At 43.4% G+C, this 9,403-nt stretch overlaps 2 pseudogenes; both read left to right on the forward strand.

Annotated features, from left to right (window-relative positions):
- The first annotated feature begins 693 nt into the window (after window positions 1–693).
- On the forward strand, window positions 694–6,248 carry LOC147444539 (uncharacterized; annotated as a pseudogene).
- Window positions 6,249–6,672: 424 nt separating this feature from the next.
- Window positions 6,673–7,578, forward strand: LOC147444540 (probably inactive leucine-rich repeat receptor-like protein kinase At5g48380 pseudogene; annotated as a pseudogene).
- Window positions 7,579–9,403: the final 1,825 nt, after the last annotated feature.

The following is a 9,403-nucleotide window of genomic DNA, read 5'->3' on the forward strand; positions in this document are numbered from 1 at the left end:
ACATGTCCTCCCCAGCTCAATGCCATATCATTGGCAGAATTTGCCTCCACATACAATACAACAAGCAACACATACAAAAAACATACCAAACCAAAGATTATACGATATGTCAAATATAATGCCGCAAAATATCCAGATAATTATTATAGAGAACAATGTCTTTTATTTCTACCATGGATAAATAATGAAACTCAACATCTAACAGATGGACTCACATGGAAAGATGTATACAATCAAAATAAACCTACCATCGATACAAACGAATCCAAATATAACAAATCCAAGTGAGTCGGTGTTAAGGACAACCTTAACACCGACTCACTAGCCACCAATTCACCTTCGACATCTACAACACTATCTAATATTTCCTCCCATATTCGTGTTGACATCACACAAGACCTAAATATCCAACACCACCAGCTGCATACACACACTATACCAACCATAAAAATACTACTACAGCCAAACGATATGTATTACAAAAGCATTCTACTACTTAACACACAACAAAGGCTAATATTCGATGATATTATGGTAAGAAAACGTATATTTCCTACAAAACCAATCCATATTTTCCTGACTGGAGGCACAGACACAGGAAAAACTTTCACCCTCCTTTTGATTGTCCAAGGACTTCTACGTTTCTATAACCACATATCACATTCCAGCCCAACAACGACAAAAGCTTTGCTAATGGCATACACGGGCAAGGCTGCCTTTAACATTGGTGGAACCACTATCCACTCAGCCCTCCACTTGCCACAGCTCACATCATCTAACACTTCTCTATCACCTGAGAGACTGAATGAGCTACGACTGCTTTATCGCGACCTGCAGCTAGCCGTTTTCGATGAAGTCTCCTTGATTGGAACCAGCGTCTTCGCTATGGCAGACACTCGCCTGCGTGCAATAAAAAACAACTACGACGTTCCATTTGGTGGTGTTGGTGTTTTCTTGTGCGGAAATCTTTGCCAAGCGAGTCCTGTGCGCGACACTTGGATTTTCTCCAGGAAACATCAGTTGATCGAAGCTATCTCACCCTCTTTCTGGCATGACCGCATAAAGTCTTATGAGTTAACAAGCACCATGAGACAAACTAACAAGACATTCATCGACATACTCAACAGGATACATGTTTCAAAACACACCAACGAAGACATTTTGTACCTCAATACACATTACATGCGCACAGTACCTCATCCAGCCATCGTTTCCCACCTTTATTATGCAAACAAAGATAAAGACCTACACAACCAACATATTTTCAACACTACCATAGGGACACCACTATTTATTGAAGCACAAGACACAAGGGCAAAAAAAAATTGCAGCAAAACTATTCAAATACCGATACATCCAAAATTGACAGTAGGTCTTCACAAAAAACTTCACTTGATACCAAGCCTAATTGTAGAACTTTGTGCTGGAAATATTGACATTCTAGATGGCCTAGTCAATGGAGCCGACGGTATATTCAAAGTGATAACACAAAACTCCACGTCACAAACCATCTGGATTCACTTTCAAACCACTAAAGTAGGCCAAAAAAGTAGGTATGAAAACCAACAACTATACATTGCATCAATAGATAGGCAATGGACACCAATCCAAAAAATAACACGTGTTCAAATAGGAAAGAACTTCCTGAACACTATTACTAGAACACAATTCCCAATTCAACCTGCTTTTCAGCTGCTAGAACCATACACTGTGCACAAGGCTTGACACTGGACACCTTGGCTTTCGATCCAACCAGCATTCGAAGTCACGGCCTTGTGTACACTGTCCTCTCCCGCTTAAGAGATCCCAACAACCTTTACCTCCTGGCAGAATTAACTTCCAACCATATTAAAGTAGACCAAACAGTTCTAAGTGAGTTACACTGCCTCAAAACACATGCCACTTGGCAACCTACACAGCTTGACCTCCACTCTTTGCCCAGAAATCACTTGATAATACAATCTCTTACATTGTGTCCCTAAAGAAACACCACAACAACCTTATTCATGATAATAGCTTAATGGCCTCCCACATTCTTTGTCTCCAAGAAACAAAACTACGACATCCTAACACAGTGGCCATAAACGGTTACACACACACACTCAAACAACTGGCCCCATTGGAGTATCCCTCTTCACATCAAAGAAAAACATACATCTACAACACCACAACATCATTTCCACGAATGAAATAGAATGCATTACAACGCTCCTCAGCACTCCACATAATCCACCAATAACCCTGATAACATTGTACCGCAGACCCTCAACTCCACTTCCCTTGCTCCTGCAAACATTGACCACACTACTCACACCTCACCTCCAACACAACCCTACCATTTTACTCGGTGACTTCAACATCAATGCTAAATACCAAACACCTAAATACCTTGCACTTTCTAACCTTCTCTCCACACACAACATGACACAACATATAACCCAAACCACAACAATCTACGATTCAACTTTGGATCACATTTGGACTACAAATTCCTTCACTAACATAACAACAGGCACTAACTTCTCGTTCTGGTCAGACCACTCCATTATTTACTTACTGCTCCCACTAAACTCCAAAAACACTTTCCAATGCTCCCCTCTTCCTACTTCCTAAAAGCACCTCGACAAATCCTTCCATTGGCATGCCCTCGTGATCCCTCACCTTGTTTTTTTCTACCATTGAGATTCCAGATCTCTCTCTCTCTCTCTCTCTCTCTCTCTCTCTCTCTCTCTCTCTCTCTCTCTCTCTCTCTCTCTCTCTCTCTCTCTCTCTCTCTCTCTCTCTCTCTCTCTGACCATGTTTGCGTGGGTAGCTAGAGAGATATTTGATTCTTTTTTTTTTTTTGAAAAGCCGCAATCTAGTCTCTAGAAGTCTCTCTCTCTCTCTCTCTCTCTCTCTCTCTCTCTCTCTCTCTCTCTCTCTCTCTCTCTCTCTCTCTCTCTCTCTCTCTCTCTCTCTCTCTCTCTCTCTCTCTCTCTCTCTCTCTGACAGATACGACTAGAGGCGAGTGATGGACAACTCCTATGCCTGCATCAGTGAAATGCTTCATCTGTTTGACTAACGTTACGAGCAGTTGCGTGCAAATATAAGCACGGGACTACATCAGCCGCATGTGCTCTCTCTCTCTCTCTCAAGTCGCATGTACGGCATGTGCTTTCCTTTGAAATTTTGAAGTATATATTGACAAGGGAATATAAAAGCCTGCAACCTTTGACACTATAATAAGCTATGTTTGACACAGGCATGGGATCTATGGTGAAAGCATCGAGCATCGTAGATCTTGTCGGCACCGCAAAACGTAATCTCGGATACCCGAGATTTTTTATGTAACTGAGATTACTTTTGGTCACATTTGGTATAAGAGTAATCTCCAGCCTATACCATCACAATAAACATGTGGGTGCTCGTGGATAGGACATGGGAGTCGCAAAGGTGAGGTCAAGGGTTCAAGGGTCGGTTGCGAAGTAATCTCGAGTACACAAACTAATCTCGAGTACTTGAGATTACTTTTTATTACTTTGCCACTCCCGAGATTACTTTGCCATGATCTATGGCTCTCCTTCATTCCACCGTAGATCCCACCCCTCAATGCCCGTGTTAGATAGTCCCCAGGGTGGCACTATCCTGTTTTGGTCATCACCAATTTGTTTGAAAGGAGATGGGGTGGCACTTAAAGCTGAGGATGTGAGGCCGCACTGCACAGACCCCCCCCCCCCCCCCCCCCTCTCTCTCTCTCTCTCTCTCTCTCTCTCTCTCTCTCTCTCTCTCTCTCTCTCTCTCTCTCTCTCTCTCTCTCTCTCTCTCTCTCTCTCTCTCTCTCTCTCTCTCTCTCTCTCTCTCTCTCTCTCTCTCTCAAAGAGTAGCCAAATTTGTTGCCAAGGTTGAGTACTATTCACGGTTCACTGGATATCTGCACTAACTGGTGATTAGTGGCAGGCGAGTATGGCTGCAGCCTGAACATGCTATGCACCAAGCCAATCGTTGTGGTTGATGATCGATTGAGGCCTCGCATGTGCGCTCTCTCTCTCTCTCTCTCTCTCTCTCTCTCTCTCTCTCTCTCTCTCTCTCTCTCTCTCTCTCTCTCTCTCTCTCTCTCTCTATCATTCTCTCTCTAGGAGTCCACGCCGTCAGGGAGAGGTTTGATTTAGAGAAAAGTGTCAAAGGAGACTAGCAAAATCCAGAAACTCTCTAGTTTCCTACACGTTAAAACTTTCTTCTTCTTCTTCTTCTTCTTCTTCTTCTTCTTCTTCTTCTCTCTCTCTCTCTCTCTCTCTCTCTCTCTCTCTCTCTCTCTCTCTCTCTCTCTCTCTCTCTCTCTCTCTCTCTCTCTCTCTCTCTCTCTCTCTACCACTGGACGCTAGCGTGGATAGATAGAGAGAGATTTTCTTTTATTAAGATTTGTTGGCACTATCTTTCGGCAAAAAGGGAGGGTATACCTCGTCACTATATGGCACGGCTCTAGCCAGGGCGGATCTAAGGCCCAAATTTGGTGGCGTGAGGCGGCTTTAATCTCGGCCGTCGGATCATGTAGTGAATTGGGGGTGAACTTGGGGTGAACTCGGGGTGAAAATGGTGCCCCAAGTTCACTCCTGGTTCACCCCCCCCCCCCGTTCACCCGCCTCACGGGGTGCGGGTCGAACCTGGGACGTCTCGATTGCCACACGAATGCCCTACCATCACGCTAGCACGCGTCATTGTTCATGTTGGCATGGCACATGATCATATCCTAGTTTAGGCGCCCCTAGTTCACCCCCAGTTCACCCATCCCTAGCTTACCCGCCCCTAGTTCACCGTTAGTTCACCCCCAGTTCACCCACCCCTAGTTCACTGTGTGATCCGACGACGGAGATTAAAGCCGCCTTGCCCCCCAAATTTGGGCCCTAGATCCCCTCTGGCCCAGAGCCGTGCCATATAGTGACGAGGGAGGGTATATGCAAAGCAAACTTTCAACCCGTGTACTGTGGGAACTTCACATGTTTGATTTTACCGTTTACACAAAATAGTAAAATGTGCGCTTGCTGGACGAGCAATGTCCAGACTCCGACGTGGTTGCGCATTCGCGAGTTGAGAGTGGTCAGAGTAACATTGTTTGCTCGGCGAGCTCATCGCACTTTTGTAGGTTGGGTCTCTCTCTCTCTCTCTCTCTCTCTCTCTCTCTCTCTCTCTCTCTCTCTCTCTCTCTCTCTCTCTCTCTCTCTCTCTCTCTCTCTCTCATTCAGCTTCGTTTGCGAATGCTTTCAATTGCTGAGAAGAGCTATCATTTCACACCGGGTGCAGTGAGATAGATAGCGGTGCTATGGACATTAAAGACCAAATAAACTAAAACTGGAACTTGGCTATGGATTGTAGAGCAGGTCATGAGCAAACCAAAGAAGGATTTCAGCAGGCAACAAGCAGTGTGTTTTGGAAATGCTTGGCCTCGCAGCTCCCATGCTTGTGGTGAGAGTTGCAAATTATACTAAGTACAATGGGACCATAGTTGCATTAAAAAGTCCAATGCCCATGCAATTATTCAGTTGTTGATACAACATGCATTGGCTACTCTGTAGATTTATTGAAGATGCAAAATGAGACAATTTTGCCTATTGATAGCTGAGTATTTACATCACCCTCTTTTGTTGTTTTTTTTGTTCATGGTTCTGAGGATTCGAGGAGGGAAGAGTTTTCTTTCCTCGCCTGGTTTGAGCATGAAGTCTCCAAGACTGGGGTATTTTTTCACCTGCTTTCTATGCCTCTTCCTCCTTCCTTGTAGACGTCAATCCTCATAGCTCTTTCACAAATCCCTTGGAAGAAGCGCTCGGCTCTGCGTCATTGGAAGACTCTTTCTTGTGCTGATGTGCGCATCTGTGTTGGAATTGTGAGAAAATGCGATGGGTTGCGGCTTGGCTGGCCTTTTTCTCTGTATTCTCTCCCTTTCAATCCTTAGTCAAACTCTTGCAGAGGATGATTCTCAATGCTTGCAAGAATTCAGGCGTCTGTGAAAGATCCCACCAATCATCAGTCCAGTTGGATATTTGGCAATTGGTAGGAAAGGTCTGTCTGCAACTTCATTGGCATCTCGTGCTGGAATACCGAGGAGAACAAGGTCTTGGCAATAAAGCTTCAAAATGCAGGACTTGAGGGGTCCTTCGCCTCTGGACTGCCTGACTCAATGTAGAGCTCTTCAGAACCTTGCCTTGTCACAAAATGGCTTCACTGGGTCCATACCCAGCATCCATACCTAGCGATCTCTACAAGCAAGTTCCTAATATTGCTTCCCTTGATCTTTCACAAAATAGCTTCTTAGGAAAAATACTTTTCACTTTGGAGGATTGCCAGCATCTTCAATCCCTAAATCTTTAGCATAACAAGCTTTTCGACGAGCTACCTGGTGGAATTGGCCTTTTTCTAAAACTATCCTCTTTTGATGTGTCATGGAATTCACTCACTGGATTGATCCCATCCAGCTTTGATAATGGGTTGGCTTCTACAAAGTGCAACATAGGCTTCATAGTGGGTATCATAGTCGCAGTGGCAACAATTACTGCCTATCTAAGCGCAACCGGTGTTTGGTGCTTCTTCTTCAAAGGCCGAAAGATGGAAATTGCTCTCACATAGGAGGAGCACAATTGGGCAAAGTGTACCCACGCCATTAAATCAATGATTGTATCCTTGTTGAGGTGCCTATGAAAAACTCAAGTTGTCTGGCCTCATGGCAGCTACTAATGATTTCAGCAAAGATAACATACTAGGAGAAGGACGGACATGCACTGTCTACAAGGGTGTTTTACCAGATGGGTTCATCCTGGCAGTCAAGCGGTTGCAGCGGTCATCACAATGAGAGAAGGGATTGTAAGCAGAGATGTAGACCTTGGGGAGGGTGAGGCATGGAAACCTTGTTCCCCTCTTGGGCTCCTGTTGTGCAGGTTTCGACGAAAAGCTTTTAGTGTACAAACATAGGGTAACGAGGACTCTTAGAGAGTGACTTCGTGACACACATGAAGATGCCAAGCGTGATTGGATCACCCGCCCTTAAGATATGCATAGGGGATGCATGGGGCTTGCTTGGTTGCACCATAGCTGCAATTCTTGCATCATACATTACAACATCAACTTTAACAACATACTTCTCAACGAGGAGCATGAGCCAAGAATAACAAATTTTGGAACTGCCCGGCTCATGAATCCTATCGACACTCACGATGGCACCGTTGTGCATGGTGATTTTGGGAATTTGGGTTATGTGGCTCTCGAGTATTCTCAAACGCTGGTTGGGACGATGAAGGTGGATGTTTTCAGTTTTGGTGTGGTTCTTCTTGAGCTTGCAGTGGGCAGAAAGCTAATGATGTATGCAGGTTCAAAGGAGATTTATCAAGATGGGTCTCATTTCTGGCGGAGCCATGACCAAGCTTTGGACATGTCACTCAAAGGGGGGGCTATGATAATGAGTTGAATTAGTTTTTGAGGACTACATGTGCATGCACCGCACAAAACCCAAAGGAACAGTCTACTATGTATGAACTATATCAGCTACTGAAGGCTATTGGTGATCAGAAGTTCAACTTTACAAATAATGAGTTAGCATGTTTGTGTATGTAGTGAATGTGGATGAGATAGATGAACTGGTTGTTGCAAATGGGAACTGAAGGTGGTTCTGGTTCTCATGTGCAAATGAGAACTATAAGACTGTATTGGCCGTAAACTGCCTTCTTGAGGCCAACATGTATATTATATGACCTGCACAATATAATGTTCTTGAAAATGCTACAGCTTTTAAAGTGTGTGTAATGGAATTTGATACGTATGTTTTTTGCCAAGCATGCTTGGGCAATTTTCACTTGATGTTACTGTCCAAAGAGGTCAATATGGGCATGTATGCCTTCGTTTTCTTGCTCAGATGTAAAAAATTTTGATCGTGCCTACTTGTTCATAGATATGTACAAACTAGGTTATGCATGGATGACTCTAGTGTTCGCTTGCATCTATTGGATGAGATGCTTTTGTTGTACACACGGTGCTCAATATCTTACTTTATAAACATCATTTATGTTTATTTTTACAACAGTGCGGCCAAGAGGGCCAATTAAACATGTTCCTACCTTTAGACATGGAATGGATGATTGGGTAGCATAGCATTCTTTGTTAGTCTTATGCCTTTGTGCAATAGTGTTTCACATGTCAAGACATCTTGTAGGATAATTTTGGACTAAATAGTCTCAAGATTACAAAAAACAAAATTTCTCATGTGTGAATTTACAAATGGGGTACTAGTGGTGTATTGTTGCATGTTTGATCTCCATCATTGTTTGTAGTTCACTCAAATCAATACTTTTTGTATGTTTGGTGGTATGCTACATTCACCATGTATAGATTGATTGATTGCACATGCAAGTCTATTTTCAATATTACTTATTTTGGTGGAATAGAATGTCAAAATTGTTATAGAAAAAAACTATAGTAAAATTATTATTTTTATTATATGTATGGAATGTACTTATTGGCACTCCCTTTCGGCAAAAAGGGAGGGTGTATGCCAAGGAAGTTTCACCCAGTGTACAACGGAGCACTCTTCAAATTTTCTAGGGTATGTTTTATTTTGAAGTGGAAAGCAGTGCCAACGTCTGTCTCTAGACGCCTTGTTTTGAAAGGAGACTAGGCAGATGTCTTTCTCTCCCTCTAGAAGTCCACGCCAATGTGGATTGCTAGAGAGAGATTTTATTTAGAAAAAAATAGTGTAAATGGCCTATTGGCAACGTTCCTTTCTTTTAGATTTTTTTTCGAAGAGGGCCAACACTTTGTGAATATTCCCTTAAGGCTAGGTTTCAAATGACCTAGCGGTAGAGAGCAAGGGTCCATGCTCGAGCAAAATGATTGGTTGATAGAGGAAAACACGTCTTTTGGACCCATAAGAACTTGGGGGACACCCTCCCCCTCAGAAATGAGAACCTCTCGAGCACTTTGTGGCAGAAAATGGGGAGGGTGCAGCTCAATGTCTCGCTTGCCAGAGAATGTGCCTGGAACTTTCCACTACGCTAATTTTATCGGCTAATTCATTTGCTTTTATTTTTTGTAGAATTGCTACCTCCATCTTTTGTGAACAAGAAGCGTGCTCATTTGTAAAATCCCATATCTATGAATGTTTTACTAATAAAAATACACCCTTTTTCAATTCAAAATCTTTTCCCCCTAAACCATTTTATGGTATCCTTCTAGAGGGAGATGAAAGCTCTCAATTTTCTTTCAAGCTCCTCTTAACCCAAACTAAGGCTTGGTTTGACAATGGGATGGCGGCAAGGATGTGTTGTTTGACGTATAACAAATGCATTCACAATAGAAAAGCTTGTCACCTTCTGGGCCTAACAATTTTTGGCCGATTGCCCCCCCCCCCCCCCCCCGATCAGAAGGTGGTGGTGCACAAGATGTT

This window comes from Adiantum capillus-veneris, chromosome 13 (assembly GCF_014529385.1).
Source record: "Adiantum capillus-veneris isolate H3 chromosome 13, ASM1452938v2, whole genome shotgun sequence".
Taxonomy (NCBI): Eukaryota; Viridiplantae; Streptophyta; class Polypodiopsida; order Polypodiales; family Pteridaceae; genus Adiantum; species Adiantum capillus-veneris.